Genomic DNA, 25342 nt, shown 5'->3' on the forward strand with positions numbered 1-25342 from the left:
TGCTTTGAAGTTTCTAATAAAACTCTTCTGCATCTCCTAACAAACACTGCCATCCAAATATTTGAGCAACCTGGCAGTTCTGGATAATAAGTGTGAAATGGCCAGTGTGTTCCATATCAAACACTAACTGACCCAACCACGCGTATACCCAACATTGATTTGCCATGCCATTCGTGGCCCTTTCTGAACCTATACAGTATGGGCTAGGGTCAGTGTGCAGACAGCCTCCAAACCTGGGGCCAATGAGAGGATCCCACATTCGGATGTGCCAAAGACAGACACTATCACTCATGACTGCCCTTTGACCAGATGTGATGGTTGTCTGAGGCCTCTGCACTTTGCTGATGAGGCTGCTGCAAATTAGCTTGGCAACCTCTGCATTTGATAAGGTATCAAACACTTATGTCGCTATTCTCTGTATCCTTTTTATAAGTTTTCCAGAGGTCAAATATGTTCTGTGAATTAAAATTACTGTCAGTCTGTCCCTGGTATTTATCAGCATGGTTCTCACCTGATCACATATTTTAGCCTGATGTGTGAAGAGATACTATATTCAAAAATCCACTTGGCTTTACATGTAAAACAATTACACTGTGTAGCAAGCATTGCAAATCACAAATTTCAGAGAAGCGTGCAAGACACAACTTGCACAGTATGCTATGAACTAACCAAACAAGCCATGTATTAACCTGGGGAAATTTCAGTATTCTGTAAACAACTTGTTGCCAAAGGTTTTTAACTAAAAGCATTTTGGATTAAGAGGAAGTTAAGAAGTGCACTTTGGGACTGCAGCAGTGGGAAGGTTCAAAATTGAAGACTTCCTGGCTAATACCTTATTCATGGCCCCCAGGCAGAGTGCTGCTGAAAGAGTGAGCATCTCTACAACCTTGCGCAGATACAAAATTTGTATCCGCATCTGATCCGTGGACCATGTTCATGATTATCCACAGATTTGCAGGGCTCTAAGCATCTCCTGTCCCTCTCTAGTACCTCCAGCACCCAACTTGGGAGTAGCATAGATGGCCAGTAGGGGAAGTTGCCTAGAGGTGCAACTGGAAGGTTGGAGGGGAGTCAAACTCAGATGTAGGGAAGAATGAGGCTGCAATCCTCAAAACGACGAGAATTTCTGCAAGCCCCCTGTGGTAGAGAAGGTGAAGTTATTTAGCATGTCTGTACAAAAGTAACTCTCCTGAATCAAGCTCCTGTTGTAGTCATATGTCAGTAATAGTGATCGCTGCTTGGACTATTAACAGGTGTCTGGAAGTCAGTCCAAGATCAAAGGTTCACTCTGAAGAGTTTCTATACTCTGATCAGATCGCTATCTCATGGTCAGACCTATTGTAGATGGCATTCTTAAGATCCCTTTTTTGTCTTATTTTTCTAATCCAAGAAGGCAGACTCTCTGCTAGTGTAACTCTAAGGTAAATTTTATGTCTTATCCTGTTGAGTGATGCATTCCTTCTCCTGCTTCCTGTTCTAAATGTTTCTTCGTGCATCTGGGGTGCAGTCTCAGGTAGGTGACATTCCAAGGTGCTGGATCTAAGGACACTTTGTCAGATGGTTTAAAACGATCCCTTCCCTGTTGCCTTCAAAAGAACTTTACTATTTTCAGTGCAGCCTAATGCAATTGTGTCCCACCTGATAACCAGTGCAAGGGATACTGGGGGCTGCCTCAGCACTTCTAAAGGGGAGCTGAGGCAGTAGCAGTAAAAGAATTTGGAGCTCAGCTCAGAACTGAGGGCACTGGGCAGGAGACAGTCAGACCCTGCAGGATGTGGTTCTGGGACAAATAGGGGACCACATCAATTGCTGAGGTGATGGGATGTGTCATACGGGGGGCATTTAATCTGCTTGGACCAGCTTTGTTTTACCTATACCATATTGGTGTATGAGGATTTCTTGGGATTGTGTGACACCGATAAGTGTTGAAGAGTTAAATCCTGCTTCCTTGCGAATGAACTTTGCCACAAAATGGATGAAGTCAGTTAATTTGGAGGCCTGAACCTGATGTACAACATCTTACTAGATTTGGAGTCTGTATTCCTTTCCAAAACTATCATTTTCAGACTTATACTGAAAAACTCTGTTTGTATTTGCTCCTAGGGGCTGTGTCCTTAAAGGGAAAGTGGTGTTTACTACAAATGATGATTCTCCCTATGACATAGCAGTGGTAGAACTAGAAGAAAGCTTACTGTGTTTTGCAGAACCTGTTCTAGCTACCAAGTTTGGTGCAGGTAACTATTCTTCTATTTACTGTCCTGCTTGTAGCTTCACTGGTCTTGGATTGGATGTCTGACTGTTAACTCAAACTCCAAGGGCCTGAATCCTCAGCTGGAGAAGTGGAAAGCTCAAAGAGCTGTGTGTTTGATTGTCTGGTTATGCTTACCTTTAGAACAGGGGTTTGCGTGACCAAGACTTGCAGTTGCACCCAAGGCCAAGACTTGTACTACAGTACTAAGGGAAGTGCTGCACTTGACACCTTCATTCAATGATAGGAAGAGGTGGTGCTTGCCATCTTGCAGGGTAAGACATTTAACAAATGTCCCTTCTTATTTGGCTGGTCAAGTGACAGATCAAAAGACTGGGGTTATGTTTTAAAGTTAGTGGCCTGGCTAGCATTCCCTCCAAGTAAAACACTTTCCGGTGTCCAAAACTGTGAGTGCTATCACTAAGCATACCGTGCTGCATCCTCACATGCAGTCATTATGTTACTGGGTTCATCCCTGTAAAGTGCAAAGCAGAGGAAGAGAGCACAGATGTGACATACTTGATCTTCACTAAAGATTTGGTAAGATACCATATCAAATGTTTGCATCCACTTTTAGCTTGGATATGTATGCTGTCACGTGACCTGAAAACTGGCTGAAGGACAGTAAACAATAGAAGTTGTGGAGAGCGCATTCTTATAGTTTAGTGTAGGGATCAGTTCTACATCTGCAGGACAGTGAAAACTTTCGTGTCTTGCCCACAGCATGGTGATGTGCTGTATACTACTGAAAGCAATCGATAGTATAATGTTAATGCAGCAATCTGGAATAAACTCTGAAAACAAACATGAACAGAAGAATAATAAAATGGGATCTAGGACAGTTACAAAACGGGACAGAAAATAAGAACTACAGATATCCTTACTGTGGCTGGTAGAGGAGTTCTTCAAAGGTACAGATGGCAGTTAAGCACCTAATTGCCATTTGTGCTCTCAGAAAATTTTCACCAGTGACTATTCAAGTATGGCTAACACCTCATTAGACAACAGACATTCTACTTCCAGATCATATTCTGCATTCTCTTTTTCCTGACTTCTTCCATTACATGTAACGCTTGTCTAAGAGCTCATCCACTCCTGCTGCTTATTTACTACATGAATTCACCCTTTTATTTACCTCCCCTCCCATCACCTGATTCTTGCTGCTGTTTGTCTCCTCCATGCAGGAGAAGAAGTGAGTGTTGTTGGCTTTGGTGTGTTCGGCCAGTGCTGCGGCCCATCAGTGACATCAGGAATCTTGTCAGCTGTGATCACGGTGGATGAGAAGCCAGTGATGCTTCAGACAACCTGTGCGATTCATGGTGGCTCAAGTGGGGGGGCCCTTTTCTCTACAAACAGCGGAAAGCTCCTTGGTAAATAATATGCTTCATCTCAGTTCGTCTCCCTTCCCCTCACCCCACCCCAAATGAGGGGAATGGCCAGTCATGTAATGAATCATCATGGCTGGGTGCTGTTAGGTGCTTTCTCTGTTCCCCTGACCTCCCTGTTCAGGAGAGAGCTTTTTTCTTTAACAAAGATTATACCCATTGTTAAATGGCCACCATCATAGAAAAGGTAGGATGAGGGGATGATACTCAAAGCTTCTGTAATGCTTTTCATTTTAGGATTTCAGAATGTGTCACAAATTAACCCTCACAGTGCATATTTAGTGTGAGATTATTTCCTTCTTTCCAATGGGAAGACTGACATACAGATTGTCATGCAAGTCACACAGACACTCACCAGAGGTAGGAATAGAATCTGGGGCTCCTGATTCCCAGTCTTGTTTTACCCACTAGATGAATACTTTGTCACTTGAACTTGATAATCCCCTTTCATTGTGACTAGCTGAAACCTTTCTTATCAAGGGCCTAAGCAAGTTAATACACTCTGTTGAAATCCTGGGTCTGGTAACCAGGAAAAAGATTTTTGGGGGTCTCTTGTTATCTCTTTGTGCATATCTCAAATTATACAGTTCAATACACTTGGTAGCCTTTAATGAAAGAGTTTGCATAGGGCATTTTCACTGCATTTTCAGAGTAGGTGGGGGCAGGGGACTGTCCAAGGCTGGAATAGCTACTGAAGTTCCAAGCCAGGACTGGGGAATGCTAGTAGAGTTGTGCTGAAAGAACTGCATGGATCCTGCCTGCACTAAGCTGGACTACATAACCATTCCTCTCATCTGCCACATCCTGAGGTTGCAATCTAGCAAAGCACGTGCTTAACTAAAGCATTTGAATACTTCTGTTGCGTAGGACTACTTACATCAAGTACTGAAGTGCTTTGCTGGAACGGGGCCTAAAATTGCCAGTCTCCCCACAAGGGTGTCGTGGGGGGGGGGAAATCAGGGTTTTTTTAAATATATCAATTTTAATCAGTGTGGAGCCCTTCAGAAAGGGTCTTGCAGGGCTGTCTGAATTGCTGGCGGCATGTTCTGTGCAATGAGAAGGAGCTAGGAGATCCTTCCCTGTATACTGCTATAACCACAAAACTCAATAGCAAATCGTTACTGCTGTGGGATACCTGATTCTTTAGTATGACTGTTTTATCAGTAGAAAGTGTGTATTAGGTCAAGGGCATGGTTCAGTACTTGTATCCTTTTTGTGTTAGTAATTCCCTTTTGGAAGCTAGAAAACATAACACTATTTTCCCTCAGTTATGTCCTCTTCGGAATGGCAAGCTTCTTATGAGAACACTACACTCGGACTTATAAGAACTGGGCTCTGTCCCCAGTTCTGCTGTTAATTAAAATGTGTAGTATTTATGCTAAGGAACTTAAATATCTGAAAAAATGAAGTTAAAATTCTTACCCACCTTTGCAAAGTTCTTTCAGATGGTGCAGATGTAAATAGCTATTTAAATGCTAAGCATTATTATTTATCCTTCTTTGCATTTTGGAGTTTGAAATGTTACTGTGGCCTTTCTTTCTTTGCACTGATGGCCCAGATTTGGGGAATAAGGTTGTCTGTGCTTGATACAAAGTAGCAAAGGACGTGTTCTGCTTCTGTCTAGGTTCTGCAATCTATCCGTTGTATGGAGGCATATTTTTAGTGCTTAACTTCTTAAGCTACCAGAGAGTTCACAAACTCTCTCCTTTTTATTCTTCCCCACATACAGGGATTGTTGCTAGCAACACAAAGGACAACAGCATAGGAGCTACATACCCTCACCTGAACTACAGTGTTCCTATCACAGTTCTACAGCCAGCAGTCTTGCAGTACAGCCGTACTGGAGACCTGCATGGTTTCCAGGAGCTGAACAGGGCCAATGACAGAATCAGACTAGTGTGGCGGCTCCAAAGAAAGACCACAGAGGTACCACACAGCAAGCTATGAGGCTGGCCATCTCAAAGAAAGGTAGAGCTCTCCTGTGAGCAGGATGTTCTAGGGGGAAGGGGACTTCACACAGTTCAATGTTGTATAATCTGTAGCTATGTTGAATTTGCCACAAATTGTCCACGGTTTACCTGAAGATATGGTGTCTCTGGGGCTGACCAGCTTTCCTGAAATCAATGATGTTAACATTGGTTCTGGCTGAACTGAGTGAAAGCAAAAGATGATGAGCAGCTGTTGTACTGGGCAGAGCCAATCAGAGTAGAACTGTAGAAATGAACTGTAATGATTCCATGGGTCCCTGACCAGGCTGCAGACCTGGATGATGGCATGTTCCTCTCTATCATTCCTGGAAGTGCTGTCCCCAGGAATGCAATTCCCTTCAGCTGCACACACTGACTAGCTAGTCTTCATTGTTTGGAGGTGCTGAGGAGGCAAGAATAGTGATTGCCTGGCCATACATCTTAGTGAAAAGGTGGTGTGACTTTCTGGAAGTACTTAGTGTCGGCAGGAGGGAAGTGAATCTCTCAGGATGCTGGTGGTGCAAGGAACATAACCAGGAGTCAAGGGTTGGTTTTTTTTTTGTTTTTTGTTCCCCCCCCCCCACATAACAAATAGAAGCTGTGGGATTGTATTGTGTGAGACGTCTAAAGTCCTATATGGGTGTAGCACTAAAACAGATGGGAATAATACTACAGTGGCAGAGGATCATCTGATTAGACTTTCATCTTTAATGTCTCCTTCAGGAAAGGAGATTAAAGCATAGCTGTTGGTGAGAGAATTTGTAGTTCAAAGCCCCTGGGTGTATTAGAGGCCCATTGGCATCCTACGGATTAGCTAATCCTACACCATCGCTTATTGTTCAGGTCCTTCAGTGTTTTGGCAGTGAGTTATTTGGGGGTAGAGATGTTTTCTTTGTCTATTCAAGTCTGGTTTTAACTGCAGACTATGGAGTACTGGAAGGGAAATCAAAAGACTGTTGCCCTGAAGAAAAGGCAAACATCAGGGCTAAATGTGAATGCATTTACCTTACACATTTTTACCATCTTCCTTTTCTCTTTTGCTACTTAAAATAAACTGTTGGTAAAGATTATGTTTGGACAAGAATTTTCAGTCTGTGGAAGTATTCATGCCATTACTTCCTATTACGGAAACTAATGTTAACGAGTATTGTTGTACCCCAAGGTGGTCCCAAAGCTACAGATTTTGGGAGTGTCTGCATCTGGGGCTTTGAATCTGGTTGGGCCAGCTACTGGCAAAAGACTCCTCCAGATACAGCACTGATTCTTCCCTATGGAAGCATCCAGAAGGAGAGTGCGTATTATAGAACACAGTTTTACTAATAGGGAGGGACTTCATGATGTTTGATCAAGTTTGTCCTATTATGTAATACACAAAAAAGCCTGAACTAAACATGTCTTCAAACACATTTGGAAACTTGTAGTGCCAAACTCCAGTTTGGAGGCTCATTTTTGCTATCCAAGCTTTTATTTCTAAGAGCTAAATAATCTTACCCAGAGATTAAATGCCTCCTATGTCCACTGGGTGCCACTCATACTCCAGCACCTGCAGTGGAGACAAGATTTAGCAGTTTATCCTGATGCCATTACTATTCATGTGTCTTTTTTTGTTTGTTTGTTGGGGAAGGGTGCCCCTTCTCGTATTAGAAATCCTGCTTGGGGTTGCACTGATACAACTGTCTGATATGTGCATGACAGCAGGACCCTATTTCCTGATTAAATACAAAAGATTGTGAACTTGGCCACTAGTGATCTATTAGAAACTGAGCAAATTAATCAAATATGATGACTTAGAGGAGAGAGCCTCCGGATGGCCTGATGAAGTGAAGCAGCGAAGCATGCTCTTATGACCAACCCTCTATTCCAGGGGTTGGCAACCTTTCAGAAGTAGTGTACCGAGTCTTCATGTATTCACTAATTTAAGGTTTCATGTGCCAGTGATACAGAAAGATCTTCTAAAAAGGTTAAAATGTAAGTCTATAATATATAACTCAACTATTGTTATATGTAAAGTAAATAAGGTTTCAGAATGGTTAAGAAACTTCATTTAAAATTAAATTAAAATGCAGAGCCTCCCGGACTGGTTACCAGGACCCAGGCAGTGTGACTGCCACTGAAAATCAGCTCGTGTGCCGCCTTCGGCACCCGTACCATAGGTTGCCTACCCCTGCTCTATTCAAAGGCACTGGAGTAAAACTATTGAAGACTTTGAGACTGGAGATGGGCCTGAGGTTCTTAGTTTGGATCTAGTTACAAAGTTCATGACTGTTTGGGTCCAGGGTTTATGCTTCTAATTAAAGCAGTGTGCACACGCATGGGAGGGAAGGAGGGAATACACTGAAGTGTCTGATATGAAGGCTGGAAAGTCTGCACTGCAGAACCATTGTCTCTTGTCATTGCTGTGTCTGAAGTGTATTAGCAGAGTTCAGTTATTTGGCTTATGATTGCGGCAAAACCTTTTCCAGTTGAGAGTTGTTGCCGTCATTGGATAGTATCTCGACTTCATCTGATTTCTCTCCCCCCAATTCCTCCACTAGGCAGGTAGCAGGTTGTTGTTTGCAGACAGCTGCTTGTTAACTTATGAAATAAAGCTGGGTCATGCCAGCTGTTCCTACTCACTTCACGTACTACACAGTGGTGTGCGCTTCGCAGTTGATTATGTCTCTGCAACTCTAACTTTGGTAGCACAAGTTGGCCTAAGGCAGTAATGAGGCAGCAGGAAGCTGTATATTCTTGTTGTAGGATCCTCTCCTCTCCCAGATTGTGTATGGTAGCTCATCTGCCTAAAAGAAAAGGCACAGCTTCCTGTGATATCACTCATTGCTGACACTCCACTCCACTCCACTCCAATCTGAATTATCTGCTTGTGGGGATGTAGATAAGTGGGTGTAAAAGCAATACCAAATCTATTGCTGTGATGCCATAGGACCTAGCCACAAAAGCAGCCAATTTACTCCAGCTGCAAGTTCATGTGCAGCCCATTTATCTCTCAGCCTCCTGGAGTCACCTTGAGAAATATTCACTTGGGCCTTGATAGCCCTTAAGAAATGAAGACCTTAGTGTACAGCTGCTTTTTTTTGGCAGTTCAGAAATTATCTCGTTTTTGTCACTTGAGCAATAAATATCTCTGACTTCAGCTCATTCTTCCTCTGTCATGCAGAAGAGGAATTAGTTTGTTTAAACAACAAATGTTCCTAGAGGAAAAGGGAATGTTCCAGGGCAGCATAGGTGGCCTAGCCCTAGGCAGTCCTTTAAATCTTTCACAAGCAGAAAAGGGTAGATGCTCTCCAACCACAATGCTGGAGAGAGCTTTGCATGCCTCAAAATAAAATCTGGACATCGCTTGCAATGTTCTTTTGATTTAATGAGCATTAACTTGCATTCATTCAGCAATCTCTGGTTGTAAAGTGGTTCTTGGCTGGGACAGTTATACGGTTACTGTACGGTTTGTGTAACCCGTATGCCTGAAATAATTGCTTGGACAAATCATGTAGTTAATAGAATCATAGGACTGGAAGGGATGTCAAGAGGTCTTCTAGTTCAGTCCCCTACACCCAAGGCAGGACTAAGACAATCCCTGACACGTGTTTGTCTAACCTGCTCTTAAAAATCTCCAATGATGGAGATTCCGCAACCTCCCTGGCTAATTTATTCCAGTGTTTAACTATCCCGACAGCTAGGAAATTTTTCCTAATGTCCAGCATAAACTGCCCCTGCTGCAATTTAAGCCCACTGCTTCTTGTGCTGTCCTCAGAGGTTAGAGAACAATTTTTGTCCCTCCCTTGTAACAACCCTTTATTTACTTTGAAAACTTATGTCCTCCCTCCGTTTTCTCTTCTCCAGACTAAACAAACCCAATTTTTTCAGTATTCCCTAATAGGTTTTCTAGACCTTTAATCCTTTTTGTTGCTGTCCTCTGGACTTTCTCCCATTTGTCCACCTCTTTCCTGAAATGTGGTGCCCAGAATTGGAGGCAATACTCCAGTTGAGGCCTAATCAGCGCAAAGTAGAGTGGCAGAATTACTTCTCGTGTCTTGCTTACAGCACTCCTGATAATACATCCCAGAATGTTTGCTTTTTTTTTTTGCGCAACAGTGTTACTGTTCACACATTTAGCTTGTGCTCCACTATGACCCTCAGATCTCTTTCTGCAGTACTCCTTCCTAGACAGTCATTTCCCATTTTGTATATTTGCAACTGATTGATTTGTTCCTTCTTAAGTGGAGTATTTTGCATTTGTCCTTCTTGAATTTCATCATCTGTTCTTCTGACCATTTCTCCAGTTTCTCCAGATCACTTTGAATTTTAATCCTATCCTCCAAAGCACTTGCAACCCCTCACAGTTTGGTATCGTCCACAAACTTTATAAGTGTACTCTCTATGCCGTTATGTAAATAATTGATAAAGATATTGAATAGAGCTGGACCTAGAACTGATCCCTGTGGAACCCCACTCAATATGCCCTTTCAGCTTGACTGTGAACCACTGATAACTACTTTCAACCTTTTATGCACCCTCCTTATAGTAGCTCTATCTAGGTTGTATTTCCCTAGTTTGTTTATGAGAAGGACATGCGAACAGTATCAAAAGCCTTACATTTGAATGTACTATTACCCTGATTTTAGTATCTAGTCATTTGTGTTAATTGTGGGCCACTGCATGCCTCAGGCGAGTGGGAACTGGGTTCCTATTGCTTCTTTGTACTGGATTTAATTTGTATTCCTTGAGCCTATGGGAGCAGAGGCCTGGAATGGCAGATGCTTGGTTTTGGATTGAGCAACTCTGGCACTTCTGGGTTCCAGAGGAGTTCTGCCCAGTCCCCTTCAGGCAGAAGGATTGGTGGGGAGGCAGGGGACTCCAGGGGGCTATTTGAGTGTGTGTGGTTTGTTGTTGTTGTGTCTTTTTTTTTTTTTAAGGGGGTGGGGGAGAGGGAGGGAGAATGTTGGGCTTTGGCTATTACTGAGAAAAACAGAACTGAACAGTGAAGACTCATATCCTTGAAATCCAAAAAAATTTTTAAAGGTTTTTTTCCCCTCTGAAGCTATAAAATAAAATTCCGTTCTAATCACTTTCTTATATTTACCAAGCAATCTTTAAACCTTCTGTTCTTCACCCTGGTTCCCTCTGCTACCCACAACCTTGAATTAAATACAGCTTCTCTTGCTTATTTCAATAGTGCAAAGTTTTTCCTTAGTACTGCACAATTCCTAAAATTTATAGTTAGGCACTGAGTTGTTTCCAATCACAATGTAGTTTTAAGGTCTTGTAGTTTAAGTTGCTTGTGTTCCTCTCTACAAGAGATACTCTCTTTAAAAAGAAAGTCTTCTCTAGCCCCATCTCTCCCTTCCCTAAGAAGGAAGGGTAATTTGGTTTTTCATGCTTACGGGTGTGCATACTTAGTCACCAATACCATTTGCTGCCTTTAATTCAGAGAAGGGAAATCTAAATAGAAGCCTAAATTTATTTTTTAACTAGGTTTCCTTTCAATAAGTGGAGGTGCATCCTTTTCAGCATCATTTGTTACTTTCTCTTTTAATCCTAGATACTAACACCATCACTGTCCTGTTCCTGTAGACTTGACTTTTTTCTCATACTTTTTTGAATTTGTACTTTCCAGTGTCCATCTTTATGCAGGTACAGGAGCTCTGGATTTTGTGAATCATTCCAGATCCCCTGCTACTCACTTCCAACAGCACTCCCTCTCCAGGCTGAAAAGAGGTCCCGTATCCTATCACTTCTATCCAATAACATTTCCAGTGTGACCTTTCTGAAGCCACCAGACACATCAGAATACCTCAGATCCACACACTGAGGTGCAGGGAGGAACAGCTGGGTTGTGGCACTGTAGTGTTTCAAGCTTTCTGGTTCATGTAGCTCTGTTCATGCTGTTTCTTCTGGCTGTAAGGCACAAGCTGTGTCCCTAGCATTCCCATTCACTTGCTGGCTGGAGCCAAAAATGGTACCTAAATGGCTGGGTAAACTCAGCCCTGATCGAGAGCTCTGGAAAATCTCTCCCAGCATTCACCTGGCTCTGCCCCTTTTGTACAATCTTTGATTGTCAGTGGGGTGCTACATGTTTGGCAGTGGCTATAGAGTCCATAAATGTTTATCTGCTCCAGGTACAGGAAAACTACTTGTTTAGCTGAACTATGGTGAAGGCTTATCCTCTGTAGGGCAGATGGGACAGCCTTGACCTTCTCCCATGTTAGCTTTGCACCAGTCTCTGTGCTGCCTGCACAGCAGCTACATGTGATTTACACAAGTGTTACTAAGGCCACGTCCAGACTAGGAATTAAAATCGATTTTAGATACGCAACTTCAGCTACGTGAATAACGTAGCTGAAGTCGAATTTCTAAAATCGAGGTACTCACCAGTCTGGACGGCGCGGCATCGATGTCCGCGGCTCTCCGCGTCGATTCCGGAACTCCGTTCGGATTGATGGAGTTCCGGAATCGATGTAAGCGCGCTCAGGGATCGATACACCGCGTCCAGACTAGACGCGATATATCGATCCCCGAGCAATCGATTTTAACCCGCCGATGCCGCGGGTTAGTCTGGACGAGGGCTAAGAGGAATAAGGTCCATATGCTAAGGAGCAGTCCTGACGTTAGTCACTAGAGGGCAGCACATTACCCACCTGCAGGGACATCATGACTGGATTGCATCAATTTTACTGCAGCTCAGCTGGCACCAACTGGTTGCAAAGCAGCTGTGGTGTAAGGAATCTCCCTGGCAGGTGCAGAGCTAGGGTATGTCCAGACTCCCTGCCGGATAGTGATCGATCTATCGGGGATTGATTTATTGATCAAACACACTCCCATCGACTCCGGAACTCCACCAGGGCGAGTGGCGGAAGTGGAGTCGATGGGGGAGCCGTGGCCGTCAGTCCCGCGCCATGAGGATGGGGGGGGGTAAGTCAAAATAAGATACATCGACCTCAGCTATGCTATTCCCATAGCTGAAGTTGCGTATCTTACATCAACACCCACCCACAGTGTAGACCAGGTCCTAGAATCACTGATGAATGACAGCCTTTGGACTACTCTAACCTTCAGTAGGTGCCAAAAAACCCCACACCCTTGCTAGGCTGGGGTTTGGTGCGGGATGAAATGCACACACCATCTCTCCTCTCTGATGCATACACGTCACACATCACCCCGTCCATATGCAGAATTTTGAATGACATGGTGTAGGCACTGCCTCTTGAAAGTGAATTGCCATGTTGGTGGCCACGCATCTGATCATCAAGTCCTGGCTGGGAGCACAGGACTTACGTGGGTACAGAGACAGGGAGAATGACCATTTCCTGCAAAATCCTGGATGAACTTAATTAAAGTTATACCCTGTTGAATTAGGTTTAATACCTTTGGAGGGCCATTGTATTCACCATGAACTCGTGTATATGTTCTGGAATTTTGTCTTCTCCAGAAGGAGGGGAATGCTGCTGTACTTTCTCTGTTACCAGCCCTTTGAAGCCACCCCTTGGAGAGGCTCACAAAGACTATAATATATATATTCTTCTTATGGTATTTTTCACTCCATGAATCTGATGAAGTGGGTTTTAGCCTATGAAAGCTTATGCCCAAATAAATTTGTTAGTCTCTAAGGTGCCACATCGTCTCTTAATTAATTTTGCTGATACATACTAACGTGGCTACCACTCTGAAACCTGTCAGATAGACTAGTTCATACTAGATTTCCCAGGGACCATCAGACAAAGAAAGGATTTTTTTAAAACTGCCTCAGGGCCTTCTTCCTGATCCAGCAAACAGACGGGATCAGTAAGCCACAGCAGGCTCCAATTCTTTGGGAAGAGTTGGCAGGATTAGGCCTATTGAAGCCCCATAAGACTGGTTGCTTGTTCTGAGCTGAAGCTGTGATGAACTTGTAACTACACCTGTACCCTGATATAATGCAGTCCTCAGGAGCCAAAAAATCTATTATAGGTGACACTGCATTATATCGGTGTAGGGAGAGGAACCACTTCCTGCCCCAGCTCACCGCTGCTCTGCTTCCACCTCCTCCCTCCCAGGCTTGCTGTGCCAAACAGCTGATTGGCTCAGCAAGCCCGGGAGGGAGGAGAAGCAGAGCGCTAGTGGGAGGAGGGGGAGTGGGGGTGAGCTGGGCTGGGGAGGCCCTGGGGAGGGCTGCAGCAAGTAATGGGCAGGCACAGAGGAATCGCTTGCGGTATCACTAATTCAGATATAACGTGGTAAAGCAGTCCCGTCCCCCGGAGCGCTGCTTTACTGCACTATATCCGAGTTTGCGTTATATCGGACCGCATTATATCAAGGTAGAGGTGTACAAAGAATCCCTTTGGGTGACGATTTGAGGGAGTGTTTCTGCCAGAATCCAGGTAGGGTTTGGGGTGAACTCTCATGCATGTAGGTTCTTCTATTGTATTTAGAGTGTTTTTTCTCTGTAGTGCTTTTACTTTAAGAATATAGTAGGCTTGCATGGAAAGTGCCACATGGTATCTTGTAACTGTACCTGTTCATCGTCTCTGAAGAGAAAGCAAGCAGGTGTGCTTGGGGAGCCTGTCTCTGCTGGGAATAACAAGGTGAAGGCAGGGAACTGCACAGCCTGGAAATACCCCAGTGAGAAGGGAGCGGCTGTGAAGGTGGAAGCCTGAGTGGTGCTCTTGCTGGCCCACTGAGGGAAACAAAGGTGCAGCTGCCCTCAACTGTAGTAGCCATATTTTTCCCAAGGATCTTAGTGCAGGAATTCCTCTATTGGATCAGTCTTGGTGCAGTCCTTCCGAGCAGTGAGGGCAAGGGCTACAAGAAAGGAGCAGCAGCTGTCAGCCTACTGGAGAAGCTGCGTGATGGCTTTGCCAGCATGCAGGTGGCTGGATGCTGCACTGGTAAGAGAATTGTAACTAAAGCCACTCCAATAAGTGAGAGAGATGAATTAAACAATAGTGTTGCCTTTTTCTGTTCCTTGTCTGCTCTCGTGGCTGTGCTCTGATCAAGCTACTATAGTATCACATACCCTTCCCCTAGAGACCTTATAATTTTGCTCTGCCAGCCTCCTGGGACCAGACACCTCCCTACTCTTGTGCAGTGTGAGAGGCTAGCTCTGAGCAGGTCACTACACCTATTCTTGTACTGGTAGTCTCTAGTTTGGAGGGGTGGGGCTAGAATATAGCCATCCCTCCAAAGAGACATCTTTAAAATAGGGATCAAATTCCACACCCATGTATTAGATGTACTTTCAGCCCAGACTTGTAGGTGCTGTAACTGACACACCAGAGCTGCTCTCCTGACAGCCTGGTACTTTTATTGTAGCACAGAGAACAGGTTCATGGATACTCCTATGTCCCTTTCTGCAATGTTTTCCAGATCTATTTTAAGCTGTATATATCATAGTGTCATTTAGTTACAACTAATAGTGCCATATACTGTGTACACCAAAGCCATCCTCTCTCCAAGTCGGGCCAATAGTGCTTTGCTTATGCAAGATTCTTCTGCTCTCTCAAGTGCCCCTATGTTAATAGTAGCCCTTCCCAGCCCTTCATAAAAGGCTTTTCAGCTGTAGATGCCAGTGTTGTGTAAAGCCCTGTTCTAACAGACTCACATATAAAGGGATGAGGGGGTTTGCCCGAGTTCTCACAGCAAGGCCAGGGCAGAGCCAGAACTCAGGTCTCCTGTGCTCTGTCTACCATAGTGCTTCCCTGTAGATAAAAAGGATGTGGGATTGGTCTTGAGGGCACAACTGAAGCGGAAGAGGGCATCTGACCAGGCTCAAGTGAGCTGGTATACTACTGAGAGAGAGAGAGAAAAGGCAATTTTTTACAAACCCACATTAGCTTCCTCCTTGCATTTTCAGCAACAAAAGAGATGCAAACAGTTCATTAGTTCCTCTCAGGGCTGACTCTTCAGGGGCAAAGGAAGCTGCACTCCGGCAGACATGACATGAACTCTGCTGAGGGAGAAACACTTAGTTAAATATGTCTAATTCAACACAACACAGGTTTGGGAAATTGCCGTAATTACAGAAGAAGCTATCCCTGCTGCCAGGTAGCATTTCCTCTGTTAATTATTTTGCACGTCCTTGTTCTCCAAAGAAGATGAGTAGCTTCTCTCCTGGCAAAAAACCATCGGCACTTCATGCAGAACTTTGAACACCGTTTTGTTTGGAGACAATGACATCGTTCTCTTTTCGTCTCTTTCCTTAGTTTTTAATTGCTAAGAATATTTGCATGAAAATGGGCTCTTTGTTTCTTGAATCCATCTGCTCCTGCTGTTTATTCCCCACCTGAAACCAGAATCTGTTCTTTATTGCATCACAAGTGATTTCCCCTACAGTCATTGGTGAAGCCAGGAGGAGGACTAGAATAACTTCAGGAACAGATTAAGTATCAGAGCCACTGAATTTATTAATAAGCATGTGCCACTTATATAAACATAAGTCTGCACAAACATAGATTTGCTTGTTCACTTTTGGTCACATTAGTGCATACGGAAGTGCACAAACACACACCCTTGTATCACATACATGCTCCCATAAACACACTTTGGTGCACACAAAACTGGTTGTTATTTATTACTCAGTGTTCTAGTTGGACATGGCACTTTACAGACACACAGGTAGCTGTGGTCCTTGTTCCAAAATACAATTGTGGGGGCAGATGTGAGCAGACACACAAAATGGAGCAGTTACAATCCTAATCGACCATGAGCCAAATGGGTTTTAAGGAGCTACTGGAAGGATGAGAAGACGGAGCTGTGGTTCGGAGGAAGTGAGGAAGTAAAGGCATAATGCTGGAGTGGAAGGAAGCACGCAGGAGATGAGGGCATAGGGTGTATGAGCAGGTGAAGACAATGACTGATGAGAAGACAGGTGGGAGCTTTAAACCTGATGCAATAAAGCCTTCCGCTCCATTGCCTTGCATTGTGTGTGATTGTTTTCACCTGTGCAAAGTGGGCATAAAATATACAGTCAGCCTAGTAGTGTTCCCACTCTGGTGAAGGGTAGGACTGCACATGGGGTGAGGTAGTGGAGAATCAAGGCAGTAAATATGAGGCTGAAGAGGAGAGGACATTAGTGAAGGAGGCAAAGAGAAGCAGCTGATGTTAGCTGTCATTTTGGGTAGACTGGAGATCAGAGAGGCAATGAGGCCATGCACCAACCATCTCCACCCATAGAGATGCTCCCATGTTTCTGTGCAGAGAGCAGCATAAGAACACACAGTGCTTCACAAATTCCTGGATGAACAAGGTTCCTGTGCTTATTTACTCTAGGCCCAGAGCCGTTAAAGGTACGTAGGTGTCTAAACCCCATACTTAGGCACCTCAATCTGAGTTTTGGCTCCTCTGCAACCTGCAAAACTCCTGCTGAACCTTGTAGGTATTTAAACTCAGTTGGCACTTAAATTTTCAGGTAAAAGGTCCCCGGTACCTATGTTCCAGCCCCGGGCATGCACACTGCTGCCTGCTGCTTAATGGGTGGATGCCTCTCTCCTGCATAAGCCGCAGAACGATTCACAAGTTGGAGGAAGATAGATATTCTGCCAAGTGCATGCAGGGTCTGATGTGGTACGAGTACTCAGAGGCCACCTACCAGATCAGTCCCATTCAAACACCAACCTGAGGAGGTGCTGGTATTCAGCACTTTGATCTAACCATTACACTAAGAGTCAGACTCATCTGGGATGACCCAGGTTAAATTCCCACCTCTCAGAAGAGTGCTCGAACAGCTGAGCAAATGGGATATTTTGATGTGAAGTTCTCTCCTGTTGAAGCTGCTCCACTGTGAGTCAATAGTGAGAGTGTAATTGGAGCAAGGGGACTGGAGGCAGGGTCTCCTGCATGGGTGCTCTAACCACAGCTCTACAGAGTCATTCTCCCTTTGTCTCTGGCTCAAGTGACTCTTCCACTGTGGTGAAATATTTAAATAGTCATTGGGCCAGAGCGAGAGACTGTGAGAATGACTCTATACCCAGCGGTTAGGGCACCCTCGGGGGACAGGGGATACCCTGGGTCCAGTCCCCTTGTTCCAAACACTTTCACTGCTCAGGGTTACAATACCTAAGTCCCAGCATCCATGGAGCTCAGCTGGACCTACAGGCACTTAGCACTCCTGAGAATCGCCGTAGTCTAAATTGGATGTTTGTGCTACACAAGATAGTGGTGCAGGTGAAGGAACAACTAGTAGGTGCACTGGAAAGGCTTACAAAAGCAGTGGTTTCTAGGGATGGGGTTGGAAGAGAGGAGCTTATGCTGCTCTCTGCTAGGAGTTTGGCAATAAAGAGGTTTATCCTTTTCTCACAGTCCCTGCATAGCAGCACAATGTATCTTGGCATCACATTTGGGAATCTTGTTTTCTCTTTTTAAAGAAACAGTCAAGATGTTCAAGGCCTAAGTTTGGCTTTCACTTAGCCTTGAGCCACCAGTCCATTAGTGAGTCTTCTCTTAAAAATCAGATGAGCATTTTTGTTTCTAAAAGTTTAGAAGTCTTAGGGCTTGTCTATATGGGGAAATAATCCAGAATAGTTATTGTGAAATAGCTATTCCTTACTAGGTCTCCATGTAGCCACACTTATTCTGCAGTGAGTGCCTTTGCAGGGGTTTGCTTAAGCCACTTCAAAGTTTGAAGATAAACCATATAATCTCTCCACAGTGCCCCTTTAAATAAATGGGTAGTAATAATAATACAAGTTTATAGTAGTTAGCATGTCTGCACCACTTTTCATTTCCAGCATTTTACATGAAACCCCCTCAAACAGTATTATTCCCTTTTTTGAACTGATTGGGCCCTGGAGATGCCATGTGGTTAGGCAACTAGGCCATGATCACCCGTAACTTGGTTATGAGTTTAGTAGCGTGAATCTGACATTCTTTATAGTGTTTTGTGAGGCTGGGAGCATGAGAATAAATATCCAGCATTTGAATATATAAAGGTCCAGCACAGACTAAGTGCTAATAAGTGAGACCCACCCATGTAAGCAAAGTATATAGCGCATCAATTACTGTTGTTGCTGCCTAGGGGCAGAGCTAGAAGGACTGATTAGTTCACTTCAGGAATGGGAAGCTCTGCTTAGTATTTGACCACTGCATTGAAATAAGAATGAGTTGCCAGGGAAACAAGAGCTGAACCTACCACTCTGAGCACTCTGCAGTGACTGCATTGAAATCATGCCATGCCACTCAGAAAAATGAACAGTAGCATGCTCTATGGGGCTGTGAGCAGTGTTAAGTTTGCACTGCATTGCCACAGAGCTGTCTTCTGCCCTTCCAGCCTGTCAGAGCATTTCCTGCTCCTCTCACCCCAAGGATCTGACACAGACTTTCCCTCGTTACTATAAAATCCTGTATCCCTCCTCCTTGCACCTTCCCTGATTTATGTACTTGATGGGATTCACTGTGCTGCCAACTTTGCTTTGTGTTGCTCTTTCTTATTTTCATGAGTCGTATTGCAGATGTCATAGCCTCATGCAGCAGGAGGCAGGAGATGGAATTAGATTCAGAGCAGAGAGAGACTGTAAATAGCCTGTGCTTGTCAGAGCAGGTTTAATTTTGAGTTCCTGTTTTCTGCTTTGTTATTATTTTATTTGATATTTGAATGGCCTCCTGTGAGAAGCATCTAACCATCCTACAGCAAAATCCCTCATGAAATCAAAGGCTGATAGTATCAGCTCAGGTAGGTGTTGTGCAAGCTTATACTGTATAGGAATTGCTAGACTGGCTCAGACCTAAGGTCCACATAGTCCAGCATCCTGTTTCTAATGGCAGCTAGTACCAGATGTTGCAGAGGGAGGTGTAAGAAACCCCACAATAGGCAGATGTGGACTATCTGCCCTACAGGAAAGTCTCATCCTAACATCTAATATTGTCTTCAGCCCTGAAGCATGAGGTTTTTATATTGCTTCCAAAACTCTTTTGTTAGCATCAGTCTAACTGGACGTTCTTGTTATCCATCTAAGCAGCCACTTCCTTTTTTGAATTTTGCGAAATGCTTAGTCTCAGTGTCACAGTCTAATTACATACAGGTGGAAAAATTTCCTTTTGTAAGTTTTGAATTTTCAGCCTTTTCAATTTCACTGATTGTTGAGACTTTTTCCCCACCTGTGGCAATGCATTTCTGTCATGCCCTGCAATGCCCTACTTCTGCTGTTCCTGCTTGGATTGCTCCTGAGCAGAAGCTGCCAATTGTCTTGTGGTTTTATGAAGGGTAGAAATGAAGAGTAGGATGCAAATCAAAACTGGATTTTTTTTTTTCGCTGGTGCCCAAACGTAGGATTTTCTCCTGGGTCTCCAGTGCAAAAACGCTAATGCACGAAGTACATACTCCTCCACCCTATAGGTCACCGTGTCTTGTGCCATTGATTTAAATAGGAGTGGAAGCAGTGGATTTGAATGTTACTACCCAGTAGCAACAGCTCTGATGGAAAATGCACAAGTCTGATCTCAAATCACCATCCATCTGCTCACGACAAATGCCTCAGTGCCAGGGACTGCCAGCCCAGCTGACAATATTTGATTTTTTTGTGTTGTGTTTTCAGTAGCTATAGGAAACTAGCCAGAAAAGTTCCAGTAAATCAGCTGCTAAGTCAGTAACAGGGACTGGGCAATAGGACCTGAATCTCAGTTGTTACTGAGAAGAGCTATGTCTAGCTTCTCTGGCTTTCTCTTGGCTGGTTTGGCATGAGGCTGTCTAGCAGCACCACAGGGCTTGGATTCATGTCAGCTGGATAGACACAGTAGAATCTGACAGGCTGTCAGTGCTCCAGGGACAGAGAAGCAGTTACTAGCTGACTTTCCTATCTTGCTGCTGGTTTTCTATTTTCTAGGAAGCATATTTACTAGTCTGTATGCAGCTGCAAGCTGGCAGGACATGGCCGCATTCTCACTAGCACATCATGCACCGATCACCACAAGCCTGGCTGCTCTCATGTGGCATCATGCAAGTGCTGGCAGTATGACACCACGTTATATTAGTGTGGCTAATTATACTGTACTTTTTAGGAGAGTTTGCCCTATGGGTGCAAAAGCTACAGTATTTTTGTAGCTAGAGATCCTTTTGGCATTGGAATAGCCTGAGAAAGCAGAACTGTTCCTCTCGGGTGAGTGCCACAACACTTTCTGAGTGTGAGATTTCTGAAAAAAAGGAAGGATGGAGAGGTGGGATTTGATTTCATGCTGGCTGATGTCTGCTGCCATAGGTAGCGTTGCATCGTGCTAAGCCAGGTGCATTTGTTCAGCTGCACTTTAAAGGGAATTTCCCCAAATAAGCTTCAATGTGTCTGTGTAAAAAAGCCCTGACTTGCCTTTCCGACACTTACTGGGAGCAAGGCTAGGAGAAGAGAAACAAGCTTTTCCGCTCAGAACCGGCAACACCTTGACTACACATGGTTGCAGATAGAGGAAAGAAGAGATACTCACTTATTTAAAGACATTTACAGGAATATGCCCCATACTCAACATGGAGTGAGGCCTGATTGCTGCAAATGCCTCCCATTTTGATTACTTGGGCACAGGAGAATTGCTCTACCAGATCAGAGCAGTAGTCCATCTAGCCACGTATCCGATTTTTGACAATGGCCAGCACCTCATGCTTCAGAGGAAGGTGGAATTCCCCATAGTGAAATAACCTGCTGTCACATTCAGGAGTGGAGTGCAGTCCAGACCAGCGAAGAGTTGTCACCTCTTTCCTGTAACTCTGAAATGCCTTAAAAGTTTTGCTACAGTAGCTCTCTACCTGGGACGCTCACAATTAGTAACAAGCATGCACTCTGTCTATATACTGAGCAGCCCTAGGCCAACGCTTTTAATGTTGAAGCCTGCCTGCAATACCACTCATCTCCACCAGCCTTGGCTAACAACTGGTAAGGTGACTCCAAATTGGGGTAAGATGCTGATGAGAGAGAGCGCTCTAATGTAGCCATTTTTTAACCTGAAGGGTCCTTCCCCTTCTGTTTTGTAACTCTACAGGATTGGCCCTAATTCTGTAGCATCTGCTTTCAGGACTTTGCACTCTGGCCAGCCCCTTTCTGGCTGAGAGGCATTGTCTCAACTCTTGCAAGAGCGGTCTGGCAACAGGCACAACTTAAGACACTTCCCTTCCCTCCCTCCTCCCCCCACCTCGCAGCTCAGCACGCTACCTCTGGAGCAGATGGATGACTTGAGTCTCCCCTGCTGGCTGTCAGTTGCCATTTTGAATTCACACTCCAGCCCAAGTCTTTTAAAACAGAGATGACAGCACTGGGGTGAGAGGGGAAAGAGTGTTTATAAATTTATTTATTTTTTAAAAAATAACATATTTCATTTCTTGATGTGTGTACTTGTTTCTTTAGGTTAAGTACTAGGCAGAGACAGACAATGTGAAACAGCTTTCCCTGGCGGCCTTGTGAAGCAGGACAGGAGTGTAACAGCTGGGAAAGGGGGCCCTAAGAATTGAAATGCTCGGTGCGCTAGTGCCCGTCAAATGCACACATACATTTTAACACTTGGTTTGGATTAACATCTAAAATTACTGAGAGATACAATTTCAGCACTTAAATATACAAACTGAAATCCAAGCACTTGAACACGATTCTTAACTCTAAGTTCAAAGTTATTGCACATAAGACATTTTAATATATTTCAGGCTAGACGCTGTTGTTCCTCTCTGAACTTTGTTAGTCAGTTTCTTTCATTAAGCATATAATTAAAAAACAAAATGAACATGTTTTGAACACCTTCAAAATACTTATCTATTACTGGTTTTAATATACATAGCTCTCGATCGCCAGTGAGCTAAATGCCAGTTTGGAGGAGAAGAGCAAAAGAGATGGATAAAAGGTTTAAAGCCGTGGCGCTACATTTTGTAGAGACAGGGCAGTTCCATAGTAAAAGAGAAGTGTATGGAAAGATCCACAGGAAGCTTGAATGCGAAAACACAGAGAATGATCAGCCACACTTGAAAAGCCTACAGCTGAGCCAGTGCCCTCTACGTGCCTTAGGATTCCATCTGCCCACTTTGCATTGTCCCAGATCCCACCTCTCGTTCTATTTACCTTGACCAGAAGGCTAAGACTCTTTTCCATGTCCAGCTATCCCATTCCTACTTCTCCAGGGGGAGGGTATGTGCTGCTGTGCAATGCAAGGCCCTTCCTCTTCTGCTCAGAGTCTGAGCCTGGTTCTTCCAGTGCTCTCAGCCCCTGCCATCTCTGGGGCTGAGAACCAGGAATGGAAGCTAGGTCTTCTGCACAGCAGTGAAGAGCACTAGCCCCAGGGTCAGAAGGCCAGTCATGGATATTGCAATGGCTTAGTTCAGTCTCAAGGAAAAAAAAAAACATTAACAAGTGTAGCTAGACATTTCCTCTGCTAACTCCCCTCCTGCCAATGACACATTGTGCTAGCACAACTGCTTACCATGTGGGCAGGTGTGATGGTCAAGCTGCTTGCTAAATGATATCACAGCTGATTCCTATGGGAATGGTGGTGGTGTCAATTAACCAAGAATCCCAACACACAGGTTGTAATTTTTCCTGGTTGTAAATACAGCAGGGAGGGCATTAATACCGTGTGTACACATTAGCAGGGAGGTAGAGCTCTGGAAAGCAAAGGGCTACAAATGATTTGTGTGTGTTGTTCCTTTGTTTATATTTTGGAGGCACTGACCTCCGCAGCAACATAGGCCTCGTTAGCGGAGGCAAACAAACACCTCCAGTGGAGCTTTTCACTGCTGAACTGAATCCTAGCACAACCACTGCAGCCTTGAGCCTGGTTGAGACTAAAGGACACCAGTACCTCAATAACTGTCCAAAACTCAGAGGCAGGCCCCACCATCTCAGGGGAAGGAGGGGCTCTACATGGCTAGAGCGCATCAGGATTAGAAAATTGCTTCTTTGATTCAAAAACATATTTACAGGTTATTAAACATGCACAACTGGAAGCAAATCCAGTACCAGAGACAAGCAGGCATGACGCAAACAAAAGAGACTGGAACAGCCCCAAAAAGCAATGACAACAGGTGGGATGTAAAAGTGAGCTTTTCGGAATGAAAGGTCAAGTGTGTGTTATGGCTTGTGAGGTGATGCTGACGGGGAAAAAAATCCAATACAAAACACAAACTCTAAGGAAAACAGAACATTTCAAGTAGCGCACTGACTGAGAAGGTCATCCCCTTCGGGAGTGGCACATTCAACTACAGTGTCCCCTCGTCGGTCATGGTCAATTATTCTTTCCTCAGAAGATCAGGAGAAATAGCTGAATAAAGGGGGATAAGCTGTCTGTGTGTATTTATTAGAGAGAGATTGGGTGGAAGGGAATGTAAAGCGTTCCACACAGCAAGGTGCATTTATCATCACAGCTGACTACATAACAGTGTTCTCTAATATGGGATCATTGCAAACATGTTACTTGAGTTTACTGGGATTTTAGATTTTTAATTTTTTTTTTTTTTTAAGAATATGCAGTAGCAAACTGAGCTTCTGGTTCAGCCTTTTAGACATAATGTCACACAAGATCTGGAATACCCAACGTAAGCCAAGCTGGCTGCTGCTGTTTTACCACACACCCACACCCTCTCGCTGCACTAGGGCATGTTTACACTGCACACACATGCACAGGCTTTCAAGGCACACACCCATATGCACACAGGGCCACACATCTGATTGCTGGGGGCCAGTCCATCAAACTGAAATTAACATAGCTTGGGTCCAATCCAGCTTCCAGTTAAGTCCCTGGCAAAATTTACAATGACGTCATGGGAATAGGATTAAGCCCCTTATTTTGTGTGTGTGTGTGCGCGCGCGCATGCGCTCACTGTAAGTATCTCCATCAAAAAAAGCCAACCAACCTTCTTAAGTCAAGAGCAGACACCCAGTTTGCAATCATGGAGGCTGCACTGAAAATAGGGGGTAGGTGGCTGGTCTGTGAGTGGGGAGATGGCTTTTCTTTCACTGAAGGAATGTTATTTTCAGGTCTGTCTTCATCTTCAGTTGCACTGTGTCCCCATGCTCCTCACCAAGTTGCTTCCTATGCCCCACTAACCTACTCTTCCTGCCTTTAAATACATGTTCTTGGGGAACTGGTTCTTCTGTATTAAAACTTAAAGCATTGGCTTTTCCAGCTCATCAGAGCTTCTTCAATTGTCCAGTGACTAACAGAACATTCAAAAGTGACCAAAAATACCTCAGCCCAACCCCATGATGGGCACACAAACTGAATAGAAAGAAACTAGGTGCTTTCCAGAGAGAGCAATGACAAAAAACACTGATACGTGCATTGTTCACATTCAATAAGTGCATTGTCTCCTGGAGCAGAAGGGAAGTGTTCTACATCTTACAAAGAAACTGACTTTTCAGACTTTGTTTCCCTTTTCTGGCAGGGTGAAGGTGGCAGAATACTCCCACGAACAGGGAAAGATGCGAACTGGAGCGATGTTGCCACTAGTGCTTCAACATCTTCTGCAAGATGGAGGCTTTCTAGTACTGATAATGGAAATTGTGGCTGCAATTACACCATGGTTTCAAGAAGCTGAATGGGCAGCCTTATAGCCAGTTTTACTGGTCTGAGCAGCTCCCAGCTTTGCAAAGTGTAGAACACTGGAAGGAGTTTTCTGAAGCCCACAACACATCTCGCTTACACGCACACAAAATTCTAATCAATACTTTGGACAAGACAAAGCTGCAGTCTATGTGATCACCTATTGTCATTGAACCCTCCTCTTCTCCTCCCCCCTCAATCCCTAATAAATGGACCTGACACCACCAATGTATTTCACCTGGCCCCATTAATGAGTACCATATAGCAAAGGC

At 44.2% G+C, this 25342-nt stretch overlaps 1 long non-coding RNA gene across 1 annotated transcript; it reads left to right on the forward strand.

Moving 5' to 3' along the window:
• The first annotated feature begins 6 nt into the window (after positions 1-6).
• Positions 7-25302, forward strand: LOC127054088 (uncharacterized). The gene is made up of 4 exons (XR_007775161.1): positions 7-2234; positions 3433-3618; positions 5363-5601; positions 24913-25302. It is a non-coding gene; the product is annotated as an uncharacterized LOC127054088 (long non-coding RNA).
• The last annotated feature ends 40 nt before the right edge of the window (positions 25303-25342 follow it).

Source organism: Gopherus flavomarginatus, chromosome 6, assembly GCF_025201925.1.
Source record: "Gopherus flavomarginatus isolate rGopFla2 chromosome 6, rGopFla2.mat.asm, whole genome shotgun sequence".
In the NCBI taxonomy this organism is placed as follows: domain Eukaryota; kingdom Metazoa; phylum Chordata; order Testudines; family Testudinidae; genus Gopherus; species Gopherus flavomarginatus.